The sequence below is a fragment of the Pongo abelii genome, chromosome 19 (genome assembly GCF_028885655.2).
Source record: "Pongo abelii isolate AG06213 chromosome 19, NHGRI_mPonAbe1-v2.0_pri, whole genome shotgun sequence".
Taxonomy (NCBI): domain Eukaryota; kingdom Metazoa; phylum Chordata; class Mammalia; order Primates; family Hominidae; genus Pongo; species Pongo abelii.
The window spans coordinates 33413530-33436474 of NC_072004.2; the positions used below are offsets into that span (position 1 = coordinate 33413530).

The 22945-nt window shown below is 46.0% G+C and overlaps 1 pseudogene; it reads left to right on the forward strand.

Moving 5' to 3' along the window:
• Nucleotides 1–22511, forward strand: part of LOC129051263 (putative uncharacterized protein LINC02693) — a 37589-nt pseudogene extending 15078 nt beyond the window's left edge.
• The last annotated feature ends 434 nt before the right edge of the window (nucleotides 22512–22945 follow it).

Here is a 22945-nt window from a genome sequence, read left to right on the forward strand (position 1 = left end):
GAAAGTACAGGGAGTTCTCATATATCCAGTTTCCTGCCCACATGCCCTGTTGTTACCCTTACAGTCTTGCCTTGTGGTACATTTGTTACAGATGATGAACAATGTAGAAACATTATTATTAACTAAAATTCACTAGAAGTCACTCTTTGTGTTTTACCTTCTATAATTTTGAGAAATGTGTAATGACATGACATGTATCCATCATTAATGCAGCATGCAGAATAGTTTCACTGTCTTAAAATATCCCTTGTGCCTCAGCTAGTTGTTCCTTTTTTTCACCCTCCCCCTCCCACAACCCTGGCAACTACTGCTCTCTTTACTGTTTCCATAGTTTTGCCTTTTACAGAATATCATGTGGTTGGAATTCTATGGTACATAGCATTCAAGTGGGCTCCTTTTACTTACCAATATGCATCTAAGTTTCCTGTGTGTCTTTTCATGGCTTGTTAGCTCAGTTTTAAATCAAGGAATAATAGTTCATTGTTTGAATCCACAACAGTTTATCCATTCACCTATTGAAAGGCATCTTGATTGCCTCCAAGTTTTAGCAGTTATGAATAAAGCTATCATAAACATTTACATGGAAGTTTTTGTGTGGATATAAGTTGTCAGCTTACATATGATAAGTGTATACTTCACTTTATAAGGAACTGCCAGGCCAGGCACAGTGACTCATGCCTGTAATCCCAGCACTTTGGGAGGCTGAGGTGAAAGGATTGCTTGAGCCCAGGAGTTCATGACCAGCCTGGGCAATATAATGAGACCTCATCTCTACAAAATAAATTTAAAAGTGAACCACGTGTGGTGGTGCCTGTTGGTGTTAATATCATTGTTATGCAACCTGCTCTAGGAAATGATGATCCTGTGTTCTCTAAGATGAACCTGATGAGAACCACTCAAGTGAGTAATCACAACCCATCATTAGCAGAAGCTCAGAAAATAAGATGTTAAATGCCTGGCCATTAAGTTTTCTTATCTTTATTTCTACAGAATCATCACCCCTGCCCCATAAACATGAAAGAAAAGACAAGAGAAGCACCCCAGAAGAGAAGGGGAGAAGTGCTCCAGAAAAAATCATCGTCTCTGAAGTTTGCCCAGGTAGGCACAGGCCAACCAGCCTCTCCTCTGGTTGCCCAGCCAGCTACAGGCTGTCATTTAACCTTCCGTCCAGCATGCTTTTGAGTGTGCAGAAGTGCTGCATGCCCTCTTCTTTGAAAACCTGTTGAGCAAATGCCTCTGCATTTTATGCACCTTCAACCTCCACAGCCAAAGGCCCCCAAGACCAAACATGCTGTGCACACAGAGCAGCTCTTTGTGTCCCACTCCTTGCCGATCTCCTGCATCATCTCATTGAGCTTCATTGAACTCCGCAGTCTGCATGCTCTGTGGAACTCAGGGTCTTCGTTTTGCATGGAACTCAGGGTCTTCATTTTCCATGGAACTCAAAGTCTTCTTGCTCTGTGGAACTTGGAGTCTCCTGGCTCCATGGAACTCAGGGCCTTTGTGCTCCATCGAACTTGGGGTGTGTGTGATTCATGGAACTCAGAGTCCTTGTGCTCTGTGGTACTCAGGGCCTGCGTGCTCTGTGGAACTCAGGTCTGCATGCTCCGTGGAAAGCACCAGGATGCACTTGACCCCCCACACCCACACACACATCCTTCATTTTATTCCTGGCCCTCATCTGTCCACCCTGTGAGGCTTCTTCACCCCCACTCTCCTTTGAGCTCATGCCGGGTCTTTTGGACTTGCCTGAAGCATGGGTGTTGGTAGGAGGGAGTGGCTGAGGTCATGCCTGCAGGCAAATTCTGCTAGTGTGGCACCAGATGGAGCTGCCTGGGGAGGATGTTTCCTTGGAGGACGCGCCCTGGCAGCCACTGGCTTCTTATGGTGCTTGCACTGCTGCTGCTGCCATGGGGGCGCCACAGAGCCACACTGGGGGCTGTTCTGGAAGTGGTGGTTTTCATTTCCAGGTTAGGTAGGGACTGGCAGGCACCTTGGCTGTCCTTGTGGCTTCTGCCCTGACCCTGGTCCTCCCCAGGCTACCGATTTTCCGGGCTGCTGCTCTTCCAGGAGGAATTGAAGGTGGGAATGGCTGAAACCTCAGCTTTGGATTTGCAGAGACCCTAAGCTGTGTCATGCAGAAAGGGAAAGGATTGCAGATGGTGGTGGCATCAGCTGAAGGCAGGGGATTCACTGTGATGCTGGAGCCATCCACGCTGGGATGTTTGCATACAGCCCAGGTTCAATTCGGTGGCCCATCAGCGAATCCTGGATTCAGTCTCACTCGCAAGTCATGGACAACATGAGCTCAATTTGCCAGGACTCTTGGAGTTAGGGAGAGCTCAGCGTCCGGGTGGCTCTGGTTCCTTCTCATGCTAAAATTCTGCTGGTGTTCCTCCATGGGGCCCTTGTGGGTTTTTCTGAGGTGCCCCTCTTGCTGGAGTCGAGGATGAGAAATGTTTTCAGTGGGTTTTCACCCTCCACACATATGTAAGAGATGTTGTGTTTCATTCCTGTCAGTATCCATTGCTGCAGCTTCCTGAAGTTGTGTCCGTTAAAAGGCAGGGACCCAGTGTCCAGGCTACAGAGGGTGACTTCAGGTTCCACAGCACCACTGTGGACCAATGTGCCTATGGCCTTAGGAGAATTCCCAGATAGCACAAGGGGGCTGCCCCAGAGGGTGTTCAGCTTGTTGCCAACAGTTACTGAAGCCAGAGTCTGCAACCTTGATGTTCAGGTCAAGCAGCCAGAAACAGGTGTTCTGGCTTTAGGTCCCTGTGGACAATGCCGTTCTCTCCTTCCCAGGCTACTGATGTCCTGGGTTGCTCCTCTTATGGTAGAAGTTCAAGATGGAATGGCTGGAGCTTGGCTGCCTCCGGTTAGAGCCTGGGCTCTGTATTGCAGACATCACCCGGCAGAGTTCCTCATGGGCCCCTTTTGTCGTGGGTGCGACTGCTGGGGCCAGGGTTGTCGTGGGTAGTAAAGGTATTTACCAAGACAACTGTGAGTAAAGAAAGGCAAATTTATTACAGAAACTATGAAAATACATTGCAAGAATGCAACATGCAGCACAGCAGAGAAGGGGCTGTCTGCAAAGATAAAGGGCTGGAGGGAAGTTTTCTAAGGTTGTGCTGGACAGGGCTATGTGCCGGTGAGCTTGTGCTATATGCTAAGAATATGTTGGAATAATTTTAACTGCCAGGGCTTTCCTCTTCTGGTGCCTGAGGGAAACGCCCTGCTGCTTTTAGCTGTCTTGTAACCCACACGCCTTTTCATTTCTGAAGTTGCAAGATAACGGCTGTGGTTTTTCACACAAAAGGGTTGCAGACTGGGTTAGGTCCATGTTCTGCCAACCTGGCTCTTTCCCAGTTTCAGTTAACTTGGTGGTTTACTAGAGCCCCACACCTTTCTGTTTCATATGGCCGTGATCCAGGAGGTAATCCGTTACCTCCCCTCCACTAGAGAGCTCCATGGCCGGGGTAATCCTCACTTCTCTGCTAGAGTGCTCCATGGCCAGGAATAATCCTTACCTCTCCTCTGCTAGAGTGCTCCATGGCCAGGGGTAATCCTCACCTCTCCTCCGCTAGAGTGCTCCATGGCCAGGGGTAATCCTCACTTCTCCTCTGCTAGAGTGCTCCATGGCCAGGAGTAATCCTCACCTCTCCTCTGCTAGAGTGCTCCATGGCCAGGGGTAATCCTCACCTCTCCTCCACTAGAGTGCTCCATGGCCAGGGGTAATCCTCACCTCTCCTCCACTAGGGTGCTCCATGGCCAGGGGTAATCCTCACCTCTCCTCCGCTAGAGTTCTCCATGGCCAGGCAGTGTTTCCTGTGTCCAGAGCACCTCAAACAATTTCAGTGTTGTGGTGACTCAGGGCCTTCACCATACAGACTTGGCAGCATAGTCTAGAGGCTGGAGGGGCTCTGTGACTCCCATTAATGACAGTCACTGCCATGGTTTCCCCAAGCAGAATGTGCCGGGAGAACTGCTCCATGTTGGCTCAGCAGAATGTTATTATAGGTAGCTCAAAAAGAGAGGGAACAGGGCTTCTCTAGATTATTTCAGGGAACAGCTATTATTTGTATGTTAATTTAAGACTATTTTATCAATTAAAAATGTAAGGCCCAAGAAACTTCATTTAGGAAGATTGAATAAATTGAATGAATACTGTTAAACTTTATGCTTCTTTCAACAAATATTTTCTGCTCCTCTCTATGAGTCAGGCACTGTGCTAGATACCATAACATAGAAACATAGTGTCAATCAAATATGGTGTGGGTACTGTATATCAAATTTAAAAATAAAATAAAAGTGCTATATAAGAAACCTCTCAGTGCCCTGGAGGCAGGGTCCAGAGACATATCCTGTGGATGACTGGGGCTGAGGTTTAAGGGATGAGCGTCGGTGATGAGACGGATGGGAGAGGGCACCTAGGAAAGGCATCTTCAGGCAATTGTGGTTCAGTGAGCTGCAGCCGTCGCGGCAGGAGAGTGAGGAGCGCGGCCTATCTGGTGATCTGCTGTGGTGATGTTCTGCAAACTTGCCTCCGGGTCCTGAAGTATTGCTTCTGGGAAACACAGGGTAAGGTTCCTACAAGCCTCTGGTTGCAATATTTTCAACTGCCAAGGCACCGTTCATGTTCCGTGGCTTCATTTTCCAACATCCCTGTAAAACAAGCCAGTCCCATCAGTGTTGAAAACTGCTCTCCACATACCCTTTTCCCATAGAGTACTTCCTGACATACAGAGCTGCCGCTCCTGAAAAGCTAACACTTTCCATGCCATGCTGCCTTTTGAAAGGTGCCAGCCAGGCAGCATTAGCTAAGGCCGCTTTTTGGCTCTCCTCACAACAGTGCTGCCCGCTGTGCTTTCATTGGTCATCATCTCATGAAGTCACAAATGTAGCTGCTTTTCCATGGTTTTGCCACACACCAGTGGTGTCAGTTTTGCACTTTCCAGAGCAGCCTCGTGTACAGGTTGGTGAAGCTCCCCTTCCTCTTTCTGGATGCACTGTAGTGCTTGTCATTAGCGTTGAACTCACAATTTGCAGCACTAGAACCCACACCTGAACCAAGCTTGGCTAACAAGCGTTTTCTCTGTAAGGCACATCACAGCCTTCTTGCTCATAAGGACACTAGACAGCGCTTCAGCATTATGCTTAGAGGCCGTTTCAAACAGTGAAATCTCCAACAACAAGCTCAAAACTGCAAAAAAAGTGGTACTATATAGACCATGAGAAGACTGGTTTGCAGGTTGAGAGTAGGAACAGGAAGGCAGCATGGGGCCCTGCATGGCCTCCGCTGGGAGGCCGATGGCTCAAATTGTTGCCCTGCTCTGCACATGTTTTCCTGTGACTGTGAAAGCCACACGAGTATTGATTTGGGGGTTAAAAGTACATTTTAACAAGCAGACAAGTTCACAAATATGAAATAGTGGCTAGTGAGGACCACCCCCATGCTGGAGCTGCAGACAGAGGCTGTTGTGAGTGCGATGTTTGCTCCTATCCCGGGAGCTTCTGGTTGCCACCAGCACCTTGTAAGCCAGGGAGTGGTGTCACCTGTACCGTAGCAAAAGCACCTCTTCTCAATGTGAAGTATGGCTTGAAGAGAGGAAGATGGAAGACTGGCTGGAAGATGGCTGTGTTAGGGGTGAAGCAAGGATGAGGGTGGATTGACCAAGCTGGGCCAGAGGTCCGAGGGGCTGATCCGAGAGCCCTGTGTGACTGTGAGTCCTGGCAGAGTGGCCGTGCATGGTGACAGGGAGGAAGCATCCAGGACAGCACCCACGTTCCCGCCTGAGGCACATGAGGGTGGATGACAGGGTTCGGGGCCCTAACCTTCAAGTCAGACACACCTGAGTTCAAATCCAGACTCCACCACTGACTGGCTGTGTAGCCTTAGACATGTTCCTTCACTTTCCTAAGCGTCCATTTTCTCATGTCCAATACATAGATTACTATGCCATAGGAATATTAAATCACTCAGTGATTTTGAGGTTAAAATGAGTGCGGGTGCTTTTTATTGAAATAAAGAAAATGGGAAAAGAAGCAGCATTTGAGGTGTGAGGGAGGGGAATCTGGGCATGGGGAGTTGGATGTGCCTGTGGACATCCATGGACAAATGTCCAGCAGCCGTCTGATGTGCTTCCGGGATGCTGGGGCCAGGACGTGGGGCCGCAACATACAGACCTGGAAGTTATGAGCAGGCAGGCAGCTGCTGCAGCTGTGAAGAGCAGGCAGTGCAGGATCAGAGGCCCAAGGGTAAAGCCTGGGGAACGCCAGCATTTAGGAAGAGGCCGCTGGAGATCAGGAAAGAGCAGCAGGAAAAGCAGGAGGGTGTGGAAGAGCAGGAGGAAAAGCAGGAGGGTGTGGGAGGTGCAGGAGGAGGGTTTCCAAGAGGGAGGGGCAGGAGTTGGTGTTCTGCGGGCATGGACTGGTAGTCGTAGCACTTTTGAACTGTAGGGACCTAAGACATCTTTTAGTCTAATCCCCTTATCTCTCCTGAAGAAGAAATCATGATTCCAAGGTGACGTGAGTTGCTTGCTTTAGGTCACACTGATTTCACATTGGGATACCTCGATTTCTAATGAGTAATAAAATATTTAACAAATATTCTAGAATTTGGTATTGCTCCTATTCAGTCACACTGGATATTTTCCCAATTTGATGATACTGAGATTTTAACAACTGTTAACCATTCCATGTACTAAGATGCTTATAGTCAAACTGTGCCTCTTAAACATATTTTTATTGTATATTTAATAAATTTTGCTATAAAAATAAGGTTAAAACAACTCATAACTCATCAAACTGCATTTTAATTTTAGTAAACACAAATTACACTGAGACAGGAGAGTTTTCTGGCCCCCCTCACAGGACGTGTGACAAGGTAGTGTGGCTCTCTGCCTATTCAAACCCCTTACGGGAGGGGGATCACGCACAGGGACAGGTGCAGGAGCCCAAGTGGGTGTGTGCTACAGTGTGCTCTTTTAGCCTTGGCATCTGTGGATGGCTTGAGTGTTAACCAGCTCAGTGGACCCTCAGCCTTTCTGCAAAAGCAGAGGGTCATTGTGGCAGCTTTCTGTATCCCAAGCTCTTGTCCAGCATCCTGGAAGAATCAGATCACACACAGACATGAAGGATAAATGCAGGGGTTTCTTTGAGGGGTAGAAGTGGCTCTTTGTAGGGATGGATGGGGAGCTGGAAAGGGGGATGGAGTGGGAAGATGATCTTCCCCTGGAGTTTGGCCATCCAGCAGCCAAAATCCTCTCTGACCACCCCCAGCTAAACTCCTCTCAGCATTCAGGTGTTCCTCATCTTCCTGCTTTCTCTGCCGCACCATTCTGCTGTTTGTCTGCTTTTCTCTTCATCTCTTCATCTCTTCATCTGCTCCTGGAGCCTGGGGTTTGGGGTTTATATGGGTACAGGATATGGGGGTGTGGTGGGCCAAAGGGCAACTTTTTGGGTACGAAAATAGAAATGCCTCTTCCCAGTTAGGGCCATGGGTCTCCAGGCTTGAGGGTGGGGCTTTTGCTGGGGAGCCACCCTCTTCTATGCAGTATTTCCCTGTCTCTTTTTCATATCAATACCTCAATAAAATTTAGTTTTAAAAAATAACACAAGTAAAAAGTTTGGCTATTTAAACTAAAAAGTAATTATGTCCTAAATTATTTTGTATGCAAAGACCTGAGGATTTGAAATATTTTAATAATTGGAGCTTGTCTCTCCTTTGAGGGCACCACTTGCCCTGATCCCTTTTGGTTTCCCCCACAAGGTAGCAGGAGTGCCCATGAATGAACATGGGTGAAATCACTGGATACAGATAGTAAATATATTCTATTTCCTGAAAAATATTACCTAACTACATGTCTAGATATGGAATTGCATTTTCAAGCCAAGTTGGAATTACAAATTGTAGCCCATTTGAAAATGCATACAAATGTGTGACATATACACCCAGAGGGAAAGAAATCACAATTATGAAAGAACAAAGTGGGAAAATATCTCTTTCATGTAAGATTGAGCATTTTGGTTGATACTGTGATAAAAATCTTGTGATTGCTTCTCTTTTGCATTGGTTTTTAGTGTCATTTGCACTCTGCCCAACTCAGATAAAATTGTATATGATGTAAATAGCAGGAAACTATAAATGGTGATATTGTCCTGAAAGGAAGCCACTTCATTTTTCAAAGATTTCTTCTGCGGCAGGGATCTAGGAGTGTGCAGTGATGGAGTTTTGCATTTCTAGAGGAAACAGCAGGCGGGGGTGTGTGCAACCGGAAAGGGAGTGTCTAGGTTCCAAGGGTAAATCCCACCCACTTAGAGGGGATTGGAGAGCCTGGGAAAGAGGCTGGGCTGCCTGTGATCCCCACCCCACACCCTGCTTCCTACAAGCCCCCTAGAAGGTCCACACTTTGAGTTGTCAGCCAGAGATGGTAACTCAAAACCTTGGCTTTGGGCAGCCAGAAGCCCAGAAATGGGGGAGAGGGCAGGCCTAGACACCAGGGATGAAAATAAAATGAATATTGAAAATTACCTAAATGTAATGTTTCATATATTCCATATATTTTAATACAAATGCCAGAGGTTTTTGAACCAGAGTAACTCCATCTTGAATAGGGGCTGGGTAAATAAGGCTCCATCCTCAAGCCTGGAGAATCTTGAATAAGGCTGAGACCTACTGGGCTGCATTCCCAGGAAAGTAGGCGTTCTAAGTCACAGGATGAGATAGTAGGTCAGCTCAAGATACGGGTCACAAAGACCTTGCTGATAAAACAGGTTGCGGTAAAGAAGCCAGCCACAACCAAGATGGTGATGAAAGTGGCATCTGGTTGTCCTCATTGCTCATTACACGCTAATTATGATGCATTAGCATGCTAAAAGACACTCTCACCAGCACCATGAGAGTTTATGAATGCCATGGCAACGTCAGGAAGTTATCCTATACGGTCTAAAAGGGGGAGGAACCCTCAATTCCAGGAATTGCCCACACCTTTCCTGGAAAACTCATGGATAATCCACTGCTTGTTTAGTATATAATCAAAAAGTAACAATAAGTGCAAGCAGTTGAGCACCCCATTCCACTGCTCTGCCTATGGAGTGGCCATTCTTTTATTATGATGATGATGATGATGATGATGATGATGATGATGATGACAGAGTTTCACTCTTGTTGCCCAGGCTGGAGTGCAATGATGCGATCTCAGCTCACTGCAACCTCCATCTCCTGGGTTCAAGTGATTCTCCTGCCTCAGACTCCTGAGTAGCTGGGAATACAGGTGCCCGCCACCACACCCAGCTAATTTTAATATTTTTGGTAGAGACAGGGTTTCTCTATGTTGATCAGGCTGATCTCAAACTCCCGACCTCAGGTGATCCGTCCACCTCCTCGGCCTCCCAAAGTGCTGGGATTACAGGCATGAGCCTCCGTGCTTGGCCACTGGAGTGGCCATTGTCTTATTCCTTTACTTTCTCTAATAAACTTGCTTTCACTTTATGGATTTGTCTCGAATTCTTTCTTGCACGAGATCCAAGAATTCTCTGTTGGGGCCTGGAACAGTGCCCCTTCCCAGTACCATAAATATGTAATAAAACAAAGGTCCATAACTTGACCCAATTGGAAACACAAAATTTACTATAAGGATTTATATGACAAAGAGATAAAAGGGGCCGTGATTGGCTTTTGTGCCTGTGCAGCATGGGCTTCAGATTAACAAATGTTAAAATGCACCAATTGACAAAGCTTCATGAACTTAGTCAATGCTGGGACTCAAGTTACAGTTGTACCTGCGAATCTCAGTAAATGTAAACACTGCAATGCCTGTAATCCTGGCAAAATAACTATAGGGGAAAAATAGCCATGCTTTATTTTAACTGTAGCTTTGCCTAAATTTTGCATAGGCATAATACTCATTGCCCTAAAACATGCTCTAACACAATGAATAATAGATATGATTCAATTAAGTCTTTGGCACTTACAAATTGGCTTGGACCTTGGGGGTCCCCAATAAAAATAGTTAATATTGCTATAACTATGAGACAAGTTGGACCTTGCATGTCCCCAGTTAAAATAGTTAATATGACTCTACGTAAGTTATAGCAAGAAGTGTTAGTCTGCTAGGGCTACCAGACACTGGGTGACTTTAACATTAGAAATTTATTTTCTCACTGTTCTGGAGGCTGGAATTCCAAGATCAAGGTATGGGGTATTTGGTTTCTCTGAGGCCTCTCTCCCGACCTGAAATGACCTTTCCTATGAGCACACCCAGCACTGAGGTCTCTTTATGTCTCCAAATTTCTTCTTTTATAGCGACACCTGTCATGTTGGATTAGGGCCCACCTTAATGGTCTCACTTGAACTTAACCACACCCTTTAAAGGCTGTATCTGTAAATTCAGACACATTCTGAGGTACTGGGGTAAGGGTTTCAGTATGTAATTTTGGGAGAGACACAATTCAGATGTACAGGACCTTCAAGTTTAAAACTTAATATATAAAACCTAATTAATAAAAGGGTGATTCTCTCTACTGCTTCTCCATTTGACAGCTCAGTCTTGCCTGTGCTTAAGCCTGGAAAAAAATAAATGGTGCTTCACGGTGGATTACTACAACCTTAACATTGTAATCCTTTCATTAAGACCCCATACCCAACACCCAGTATTATGGAACTTACTGACCCCATCCAATCAACAACTGGTAAATATTTTGCTGTTATAGATTCGGCTATAATGTTCTGTTCAGTGCCTATTTCAATAGCCTCTCTTCCTTAATTCACGTTCACCTGCAGTGGGAAACAGTACTTCTTCTCTAGGCTACCCATGGGTTATCCCAGCAGCGTTGCCACCACATACAATCTTCATAGAGCTCTTAACTGCACCCAGTTTTCTCCAGGAGCTCAGGATGCCCCAGACCCTCATCCCAGACAGCATTGCTCTGGAGCTCACAGCTGGAGATGACATCACCACAGATGTCCCCATCCCAGCCCTGTCCTGGGAGCAGGATTCTGGCCTCCCTAGTTAGGCCTCAGAGCTGGCTGATCACCTGGCTTCATAAACCTGGGTGTTTTCAGGGAAATTTTTGATCTCTACAAACCATGACATGTAGAGAGGGACACATATCTGATTCAACAGTCCCTGATCCACTGATCCATGGACATATTTGCCCCCAAGGAATAACCAAGAATCTCTCTGGTGGAGGTCAGGGGCATTACATGAGCTGAGTAGAGCTTAGTTTTTAATCACAGACATAGGCAAGGTGTTTAAGTTATTACACTTTCAAGCAGCATGGCCCTCACTCACTCAAGGTGAGATAAATATTGCTGCAAAGGAACAACAGCTGCATTGTTGGAGTTTCGCTTTTGAGGCACGCGTGTGTGTTGGTGTGTGTTGATTTCTTTCACAAAACACATTTTCAAATATTTCCTTACTCCAATCAACATTGCCCCGTCCTTTTAAATAAATTTTTTGAAAACTAATAAGCCTATTTTATTTATTTACATTTTTTATTTACATTTCTTTACAAACTGTTCACTATTAGTCTACAGTGAAAAGTCAACACTTTATAAAATAAGATTGGCATTTAAAAGCTTCTCAATTCTAATACTTTGAAAGGCTACACCCATTTTCAGAAAGTCTGGGCTATTCAAAATATTTTACAAAATTCTGAAACTTTGAAAAGCTGCAAGATTTGGGGACAGCAAGACGAGGCATTTTTTCTTATAGCCAGTTTTGTTCACTATATTATTAAATAAGCACTTTTTAAATTAACAGCTTGAATTCTAAAATATATTTTTGAAAATCAATAATGATTTTTGTAAAAATAGAAAATCAGTTGTACTTTTATCTTAAAATTCATTTCTTATCTATTTTCTAGATTTGATGTTTTGCCATTTTAAAGAATACTAGACAAGATGATCTCAATTTGGATCACTATATTGGGCTCCTAATAGCCTGATATAATTTTAAATCATCCCACACAACACATTATTATCATATACATCAGCATTTCCCAAACTGTGCTGAAATTGTGTATACTATTGATATTTTTGAGCTAAAATATGCTTATAAATACACAAAAATATGTTTATCTAGGTGTTTTTATGCAATAATGCACTTTTCAAAAAGAAACGATATACCAGTCTCAAGAATACCTGGAAGCTGCATGAAAATTCTTGATTCCTTTTATATATAGTGACAGAAAAAGATGTAAATCTCACAATTGGTTATTTTTATTGTATAAAATTTTTTCTATAAGCACATGTGAATTAAGTATTCATTATTCCACATTCCCCATGTCACCGGCGCTGGGTGCCCACAGCATGGCTTTTCTAACACTGCAGGTGCGGGGCTGAGGGTGGCAGACTGGACACCTGCACGCAGCCGCATTCCTCACAAAGTTGGACCAGCCCTGAGCCGGGGGCAGAAGCATCCTGATGTGAAAAGCTGTTTGCCAAGTACAATGACCACACGTTTCGTCTATTTTGAATACACCATCACAACAAACTCTACACTCTTGACAGATGAGACAGGTAGATATGATCTTTGAACGCGAGTGAGAAAGACATTCACACAGACTCCCATCCTCCCTCACATGACTGGAAGAATAAATGGCAGTGGGGGTGTGGATGTTCAGCTCAGGGGCAGGTTAGTGACACTGTCACAGCTATTTTAGGACCTGAAATATTTATATGATCCTATTCCAAATCATAATACATACACAATGAACTCAAAACTGTACACAAAGGGGAACAAAAAACCACTCTGACAGCCTCCAGGTCCCTCATAAACTCCCTAGAAGTCAAGGAGGTCAAGGCTGTTCTCAAACTCCTGGGCTCAAGTGATCCGCCCACCTGGGTCTCCCAAAGCTCTGGGATTACAGTCATAAGCCACTGCACACGGCCTAGTAAGTTCTTTTGATATGTTTGGAATGAATATGTTTCCAAGGATAAAAGCTTACAATGACATCTTTTTTACCTGTAAGATACCCGAAGAGCCGAGAGAGGGTCCCCAGGCTGGCTAAGCATCCAGAACTCTGGGGGAGCTTTAAAAACATAGATATGAATTATTGTGCTTCACCCCTTACTTACTGAGTCACAATCCCAGGGATGGAAGCACCCAGAGATCTGTCTTTTCAGAACTTCTCTGGCTCTCCAGGTGGTGCTGACAATCAGGCAGATTGAGAGCCAGTGCTGCAGGCAGCTCGTCCCAGACCTCAGGAGCAGGGGAGTCACCCAGGGCTAGGTCAGACTGAAGGTTCTGGGGCACCAGGGGTGGGGAGGGACTTGAGAGTTGGACTTTCTAACAAGCTTCCCAGAAGGGCTGGTTTGCTGAGCCTCAGACCAGGCTTTGAGGGTGCACAGCACTCTTCCTCTAGGTGTGTGTCCACATACCTGGCACCTTTGTTGTTGAATTGCCCCAGATATAAAGTGCAGGGTGCCCCCTCTACGCCTTCAGCCCTGCTGTCTCCCCTGCTGACCCCCAAATCTCTGGGGCTCGGACTTGCCTTTATAAAGGGACCTCTCAGCTCAGGGGCAGGCCCTCCCCACTGGCCCTCTCTTCCCAAGGCCCAGCATCAGCAGGAGCTGCTCGAGCAATTCATCCTGAGGGGTCTATGTGGTGTGAAAGGCTGAGGGAGACTGTTCTGTTTATTGTCAAGGGCCAAGAAACAAAGCCTGGAAACAAAGTCTGGTATTGCTCAACCCAGTGGTGCTGAGTGACAAGATAGGGCGGGGTGCAGAGGAGACTCCCACACACAGCAGGGCCGAGTGAGCACCAATTCTTCCTTCTAACACTGGCACCAAGGAGAGACCACTGTCCCTTCCCATAAAGGCAGTGGCCAAATGGAAGCATCGCTTGGTGTGCCAGATCCTTTGGGGCAGGAGAACAACAGGTGACTTGAGGCGGGGTTGGGAGCCCCATCCCAAGCACAGTGGATGCTGAAGGGGGTCCCGGGCTCCCCAGGTCCTGGGCTTCTCTTGATTCTCAATGTTAAGCTTGTTGATTGAATATAGTTGAATATATACAGGTGAGGAAAAGACACAGGCCAAGAACCGGGTGCTTCAGTCAGCTGTGAAAAGTCAGGAAGAGCATTTCCTTTTTTTTTTTTTTTGAAACAGAGTCTTGCTCTGTCACCCAGGCTGGAGTGCAGTGGCACGATCTCGGCTCACTGCAAGCTCCGCCTCCCAGGTTCTCGCCATTCTCCTACCTCAGCCTCCAGAGTAGCTGGCACTACAGCACCCGCCACCACGCCTGGCTAATTTTTTGTATTTTTAGTAGAGACGGGGTTTCACCGTGTTAGCCAGGATGGTCTCCATCTCCTGACCTCGTGATCTGTCCGCCACGGCCTCCCAAAGTGCTGGGGTTACAGCTGTGAGCCACCATGCCCGGCCGGGAAGAGCATTTCTAACATCCAAATGCAAACGTCTGCCACCCCGGGCTGCTCTCCTCTGGAAACGGCACTGCAGGGCATAGCAGGTCCCAGGTTTGCCTTTCCTAATTCCCTGCACCACCCAGCTCCCGCCTCCCTCACTGTGCAGGATGAGAGGTCCACACAGACAGTTCCTTCTCACCTTTGAAATGGCAGTGGCGGCTGCAGCCTGGGAGCTGAGTCCATCCCAAGCAGGTGAGACCTCCACCAGGGGCCCTGGGTGCCTGCCGGCCACAGGCTGAGCCATCCAGGCTGTGCACAGCCACGCCTCAGCCACCAGGATCACTTTCCTGTGGAACTAGACCTTCCATCCAGAGAGCCTTGCAGCAGAGAGCAGAAATGGGCTTTCTCTCTGCTGGTGTAGGAAAGCCATGGCAGGAAGGCGGTATCAACAACACACAGCTGCCTGTCCCACGTGGGGTCCCGCACCTCCCGCCTCCCTGCTTTCCTGCCCCTTGACTTGGTAAATGTGCTCTTTGATTAAGTGTCCTCTTTTTAATTGTGTCCAAATGTTCACACTGTCTTAAGTGATGCTGGAGCCACAGCCTGGGGCCACTGCTGGTCCTTCCTCTGGAGCAAACGGTCTTTGTCACAGTGTTTCTCTAAAAGCACATCCATCCTGAGTGACACTTATTTTAGAAACAGAATTGGTGAAAAAAGAGTTGAGCATTATAAAATGTCTCTGGATTTCAAAGAAGTTGGCCACTATCTATGGGGAACTGGGGATGAGTAACTGCTCTTTAAATAAATGAGGACAGGCCAGGCATGGTGGCTCATGCCTGTAATCCCAACACTTCAGGAGATTTGTATGTAAAAAATACAAAAGGCTGGACATGGTGGCGTGCACCTGTAATCCCAGCTACTCAGGAGGCTGAGGCAGGAGAATTGCTTGAACCCAGGAGATGGAGGTTGCAGTGAGCCGAGATTATGCCACTGCACTCCAGCCTGGGTGACAGAGCAAGATTCCATCTCAAAAAAAAGTAAATGAAGACAAAATCCCAAAGGCTAGAGCCACCGCCCGCCCAGAGCAGGTTCAGGATCGAAGTGCCCCTGTGGTTCCGCTCCCACCTGAATGCTCTATTTTAAAATGAAGGTCCGGGACAAGGAGAGAGCATGTCATTACTAAGGTTCAGTGTTAAATACAGACATTCTTCCACTGATGGCAGCCATGATGGGCCACCTGAGCTTTCTTTGGTTTTCCCTGCCATCTGCATCGTCCTCCACTACACTTGAATGAGGAGTCCTGAGGGTCTGAGTAACTTGCAGGGATTGCTGTGCTGCCAGGAATGAGTGAAAGAAGAGGCCAGAACAGCCACCTCAGCTAAAAAGAAAGCCAGAGGAGAGGGTGGGTATTTAGGGAGCAGGGATTTTTAATTTCCAATAAATTCTGTAATTAAGCAAATGGGGTGGTGGTGGTGGGGCTTGGGGCTGGGTGCTCTGGCACTGTCCCTAACGGCAGTCACAGTGATGGCTTTGCTCCTGTGCTGCCGTCCCTCCTCCCTCTCAGCAAAAGGAAGAATATGTGTGCTTTTGATGCACGTGGTGCAGCAGGCCTGGGATGCCACATTTCACACAAGCTTCAGGTGACCCCAGTGCTGCTGGTTCATGGACCACGCTGTGAGTAGCAAGGTCACAAACTCCCCTGAGGGAAGGGAGCAGCTGGGCTGCGTTTCTGAGAGAAATCGTAATAGGTTACGATTGAACTACTTTGGGCCTCCCTTCTTGAGAACCCAAAACAGCTGCTGTGTGTGCTGAAGCTATATTCACCCCACCACAAAGAGGACAGTTAGCACCTCTCCCCACACAATGGTATAAGGTTTTGTTTTCATATAAAACCTCAACAGATGAATGTGGCCACTATCAATGATTTTCAGAAAGAAAGGTGTAAATACCAACTATTTTTCTTTTATGGAGTCTTGCTCTGTCACCCAGGCTGGAATGCAGTGGCACAATCTCCACTCACTGCAACTTCTGACTCCCGGGTTCAAGCAATCCACTTGCCTCAGCCTCCCGAGTAGCTGGGACTACAGGTGTGCGCCACACCTGGCTAATTTTTGTACTTTTAGTAGAGATGGGTTTCACCATGTTGGCCAGGCTGGTCTCGAACTGCTGACCTGAAGTGATCCACCTGCCTCTGCCTCCCAAAGTTCTGGGATTACAGGTGTAAGCCACCATACCCGGCCCCCAAATACCAACTATTCTTTAAAAAAAAATATGATTATGTTGGAGGCACAGTGGCTTATTCTGTAATTTCAATACTTTGGAAGGCCAAGGCAGGCAAATTGCTTGAGCACTGGAGTTGGAGACCAGCCTGGGCAACATGGCAAAACCCTGCTCCTGCAAAAAGTTTTTAAAAAATTAGCCGGGCATAGTTGCATTCATCTATAGTCCCAGCTAGTCAGGAAGCTGCGGTGGGAAGATTGCTTGAGCCCTGGAAGGTTGAGGCTGCAGTGAGCTGTGATGGCACCACTGCATTCCAGCCTGGGTGACAGAGTGAGACCCTGTCTCAGAAAAAGAAAAAAAAAATATATATATATATATATAATGTTGGGAGAGATGTCCCTCATAATTAAACTAGGTTAATACAGATGATTTTATTTAATAGCTGAAATGGTTCTGTTACCTGGGAGTTTGTTTTACATTTAGTTGATCATGAAGGATCCATCATGAATCCCCCCTAGAAGTGCCCACAGTGACATGTTCCATGAGTGCTTGATGGAAAACCATGTATTTCTAAGGTTCTGGTGGCAGGTAGCAGTTATGCGATGGCATGAGGAAAATCCATTTAGTAGAATTGTCCAAAAGTGCAATGGCCTGGCTTGGTAAGCTGTAAATTCTGTCCCTGTGAGGGGTAGAAAGTGAGGATGGAGAAGGAAGGAATATGCCAGACAGGGGTTGAACCAGACAGGCTTCTTCCAGCTGTCAGCTTCGTGACTATGGGTACTGTCCATGTCTCCAGGATCCACCTGGGATGCCTCTGATAATGTAACCACGTACCCCCATTTTTCTTGGGCAGTTTATTCCAACAAGTGAGCTATAGTGCAGGCATTGGGACATGCAGTAATCTGTTTGACTTTCAAGGGCTTAGGTCAGCTTGGTGGAGTTCTCTGGGTCCCTCTAGAGAATCACCCAACCCAGGGATGGCCTTCAGGTTCCCGCCCTACCACTAAAGCACTTACATTCACACAAAATCCTGGAGCTGAATGTTCTCAGCAGGCTTATTCCTCATAGCCAAAAGCCAGAAACAAATCCAGATGTTCTTCCAGGAGCGAGTGGCAAAACAGTTGGGGTCATTGTGGAAGTGAAGGGAAGCCTTTGGTGTATTGGAAGAATGAACAGGACTCAGTAATGGATTGTTTATGATGTGGGGAGATACAGGCTGAAGAAACTCTTTCTAGAGTCTGGAATGGAGTCCCTAGGTGAGCCGTCACACCATTTATTTAGACAGTAAGTCTAGGTCACAGCCAAGTCCAGGAAGATGACCTAGACTATAGAGTGGGATCAGTTTTAATCTGTAATGTCAAAGAGGCATTTCGGTCTGGAAATCAGCTAGGTAGCTGTACATATAATTCTGAGTGGAGATAAAATCTGGAGGTTGTAAGAATAGAGTTAATAATTAGTGCCTTAAAAATCAGTTTGGTCCCCCAGAGGGCTTGGGGTTCTTTTTTTCTGGCATACCAATAAAAGAATAGCAGAGTCCAGGAGTGAGTTATGATGCACTTCAGATTTTAAATCCCAAGCAGGGGTTGTGAGCACGCTGGCAAACCTTGGGTAGGAGCATCCAGAAAGGCAGGATGAGAAGGAGAAGCATTGGCGTCAGGAGCCAGGAGCAAGATGGACCCCAGAAACAAAAAGGAGCCACTTACCTGGACTGTTCCTTTAACATGGTAAATGGAAAGTGGCCATTAGATATTCCATCATGGAACTGTCAAAAGACAAAAGTACAACAGATTTAGTTTAAAGATCCTAATTGGCTTTATTTGCTATTCTAGAATCAGGCAACACTTCATTCCATAAAACAGACTGAGCATTCCTCCGAGCAGAGTCGGGGAGATGGGCTTTATGGATAGAAAAGGCTGAAGCAGAAACAGAGAACAAAACACAGATTGGTTGCAAAGTTACTTTCCTTGTAAACATTAAAGCAGAGGGGAGGGACTGCCTATCATGCTGGCTAAACCTGGCCTGCTGGGGATTTGCCTTTTATCTCTCTGCGTCCTGACTTCTCAGAAGGTCAGATCAACAACTCAGTTTTGGTTTGGAAAAGTGGAACTTTAGCGCAAGAAACTCCAATCCAGTCTGGTTTTGTTACTGAAATGAACCTGGGTCTGCTTGCCCCGTGTGGTAAAACCAAACACCCACACCGAGGTTTGCAGCAGGAGAAAGGAGGGTGTTAACTTGCAGGACACCAAGCAAGGAGAATGGGACAGCTTATGCTTCAGACCCAATCTCTTGGATGGCTTACAAGCAAGGGATTTTAAAGGCAGGGGAATAATTCAGGAATGCAGAAGTTACAGGGAAACCATAAATCAATACAGAGGGTATACACTGGTTTGGCCTAAAAAGGTGGAAGCTCTTGAACAAGGGGCTTACAGGTCATAGGCGGCTTCAGGATTCTTTGATTGCAGTTGGTTAAGGAAGCCAGGCTTTGTCTAAAACTTGGGATCAGCAGAAAGGAATGTTAAGTTCTGGCCTGTGGGCATGACTCTCTCCAGGCCGCTGAGAAAGAAATTTACAACAAAGAGCAGCTGTCAGAGTGCAGCCCTCATCTCCCTGACATCTGAGGTCTCTGTGATGATGGTCAGTATTTTCCATCTGAGGTGGGTCCGGGTTTCTGAAAAACCACTCATGGACATATGCTAAGATGAAATCTTTAGTTTCAACAGGGGACAAAACACCTTGTCGCTCTGACTTACTCGAGTGGCTATTACTTGCAGCTGTTATTCCCTTCTTGCTTATCAGGTGGCTCATTTACTTCTCAATGCCAGCTAGGTACCTGGAATTTCCCTTGAAAGAAATCAAGATTTTCCTTTGTTTCCATGCTTGGAGGAGGCCTAGCAGGCCTCTAATAGGGGTCCATGCTCCATCTCAGTCTGTTGGGCCTAGTGCAGAAGTTCAGTCCAAACCAATGGCCTCCTGTAAATATATTTTACAGAAGTCAGCAGTGTCCACAGCAAGGGAGAGTTTCTTGAGCAACCTGCTGGGAGACATAAGAGTGAAATAAAGAGTGAATGTCAGGTGAAAACGTTGAAAAGATGAGGACTGACAAGTATTTACAGAGGGTTAACTCTGAAGTGGTTCCAACAAACTGGGATCTTGAAAAGCAGGTAGTGGAGGGAAAAATGGCTTCCCCTTCTAGGTTCTTTGGCTGGGCTAGGAATTAAATTGACATAAGACAGGCTAATAGGAGAAGAAAACACTTTAATTACGTCTATATGCACAGGAGTCCCACAAAATATGGACCAGGAGAAGGGCCAGATGAATGAAGCTTAAATAGTGTCCTGAGTTACAGAAAGGAACAGGGGCTTGGGGCTTGCCGGGGATGGGCACAAGTTCTGGGAGGGTGAGGGGAGGCAATGTCTGGTGAATAAAAGGTGTCTTGTGCTGCAGAGAAAACTCTCTGGGGTGATAGAATTGTCTGGAACCAGCCCTCTTCCTGATACAGATAATTCACTAATGTAGATGTATTTTATAGTTATAAATTTCTTTCACAAAAGGGCAGCTTTTCAGAGCTACTCCTGTGTCTGCAATTTCTTAGAATAACAGATCGAAATTTGCCTAAGAAGTATATTTTGTGTTCACATATCTGGTTTTGTATTGTCATATTTTGGGGTGGTGTGTCCTGAGCCCCAGCAGCAAGGGCCATGTTATAGGAATATAATTTTTAATTGACTTTTTCAGAGTTGTTTTGAATTCACAGCTGAAGGGGCTTAGAGTATGCCATCCCAAAATATGCCACTCTGACATAAAGATTATTTTGAGCTGAAGACAACTGAGTTCAAGTAGACACAGGACAAACTCTCTGCCCTGCCCCCATCTACCAGAAGGGCAGGATGTCTCTTACCAGCCCAGAGGTGGCACCAGAAAAATCAACATCACAAGCACGCCAAATCAACCTTATCTGTCAGCTTCCCCCATATATCTACCTTCCCACAACTTGTTATCCAAAGAAGCTCAAGGTCCCCTTCCTTTGTCTTTCCACTTCTCTACAAATATATTGCTCTCTCATTAGGGTGCTAATAAGCCCAAGTTCTAACTGCCTTTTTGAGTTATTATCACTGAGCTCTCCCATGTGTATTTGCAACACATGAATTAATAAATGTGTTGTTTTCTCTTGTTAACCTGGCTTTCATTGGTCTAAATTTGTGGGGCCAAGGCAATAAACCTAAGATGGGTGGAGGTAAGATTTTTTCTACACCTATACAGCAAAATTGAGCTGAGCGTGCAGAGAGCTCTCATATGCACCCCTCACCAGCCCACGCGCACACACACACACACACACACACACAGCCTACCCTACTGTCCATGTCCCACATCAGTGGGGCACATTTCTTACTACTGCTAAACTCACACCAACACATCATTTTCACCCAAAGTCTGTGGTTCACATTAGGGTCGTTCTTGGTGTTGTATTGTCAGTGAAAAGAGCCAAACACTGTAAAATATATTGAAGAGATTTATTCTGAGCCAAATATGAGTGACCCAAGGTATAGTCTCAAGAGGCCCTGAGAACATGTGCCCAAAGCGGTTGTTTTACAGTTTGGTTTTATACATTTTAAGGAGACATGAGACATTAATCAGTACATGTGAGATGCACATTGATTCAGTCCAGAAAGGTGGGACAGCTAGAAGGGGGTCAGTGGGAGGAAGGCGTCCAGGTCATAGGTGGATTCAAAGATTTTCTGATTGGCAATTGATTGAAACAGTTATTATCTAAAAACCTGCAATCAATAGAAAGGAGTATCTGGGTCAAGATAAGGGGTTGTGGAGACCAAGGTTCTTACCATGTAGATGAAGTCTCATGGGGGCCGCCCTTAGAGACAATAGATGGCCAATGTTTCCTATTCAGACTTTTAAAAGGTGCTAGACTTTCAGCTAATCTCTAGAGGATTGGGAGGGCCTGGGAGGGCCTGGAAGGGAAAAGAGCTAGTTATGGTAATAGAGATTCTTTACAGATGCAAATTTTCCCCACAAGAGACAGCTTTGCAGGGCCATTTCAAAATATGCAAATAAATCCTATTTTGGGCTAAAATATTTTTATTTCCTTCTTTATCTGTCATATGATGTTATACGAGAGTCCAGTGGGAAAGTAAGCTGTGTTATATATAAGGTTAAATAAAGCCCATCTGTTGAGATTTTAGTTTTTAGGGTATGACTCCCCAGGCCCCTTAGATAGGAATCTGGGCAAGAGAGAAAAAATGTCAGTTTAGTCCTCAGTACATTCTGTGGGTTTGAACAGATGTCTAATGCCATATCCACCACTGTCATATCATACAGAGTAGTTTCACAGTCCTGCAGATCCCCTGTGCTCTGCCTGTTCATCCCTCTCTCCCCCAACCCCTGCCAACCACTGCTCTTTTTACTGTCTCCATGGTTGTGCCTTTTCCAGAATGTGACAGAGTTGGAATCTTACAGTATGCAGCCTTTTCAGATCAGTTTCTTTCAGTTGTAATATGCATTGAAGGTTCTTTCATGCAGCTCAATAGTGTTTGGCAGAAACTCAAAGGCAGGGAGAGGAATGGGAAATCTGTGTGGTGGAAAAGAGGAAGAGGAGTCCTGATGGGACTGCCAGCCGCCAGAGGCAGCTGCTAGTGAAGTGGCTTCATTGTCTGGGGTGACACCCAAGGTTCATTGTCTCACAGCCACAGAGATCAAGGGCATGGACACACAAAGGGTGAGGTTAAGAGTGGAAATTTAATAGGTGAAAGAAAGAGAATAGCTCTCTGCTACAGAGAGGGGTCCCGGAAAAATAGGTTGCTGATGCACAGTGAAATGCAGATTTTTATAGATGAGCTAGTGGGGAGCAGTGTCTGATCTACATCGGGTGCAAAAAAACAGGACCAGGTGTGCCATCTGCATAGGGCATGAATCTCTGGATGCCCCCACACCAATCTTCTATTTATTATGCAGGTGAGTAGCTACTCCATGTTGCTTATTTCTTTCTTACTGTGCATGTGTTAACAACAACAACAAAAAATTAGGGAAGGTGAACCCCCCATGGTGGACATGCCTGGCCCCAGGTAGTCCCTTTTATCAGTGCGGCTGCAGGCCTCCTCCCAGGCGGGCTTCCAGCTTCCTTATCTATGCTTGCAGCTCCATTTTTCAGGCTGCTCTTTGTTAGAAAGAAATGATTTCTTGGGCTGTTTTTTGTTAGAAGTTCTGCCAAGGACTCGTTTGTCCTATCTGCCTAAATAATTTATTTCCATCTCCTGTATCACTGGAAGAGGGGATCCTACCTGACTGGTAAGAGGGTGCCTATTTTGTTCTCCCTGTTGGTCCTAAGTTCGAAGCAAGGGCAAAAAGGAGG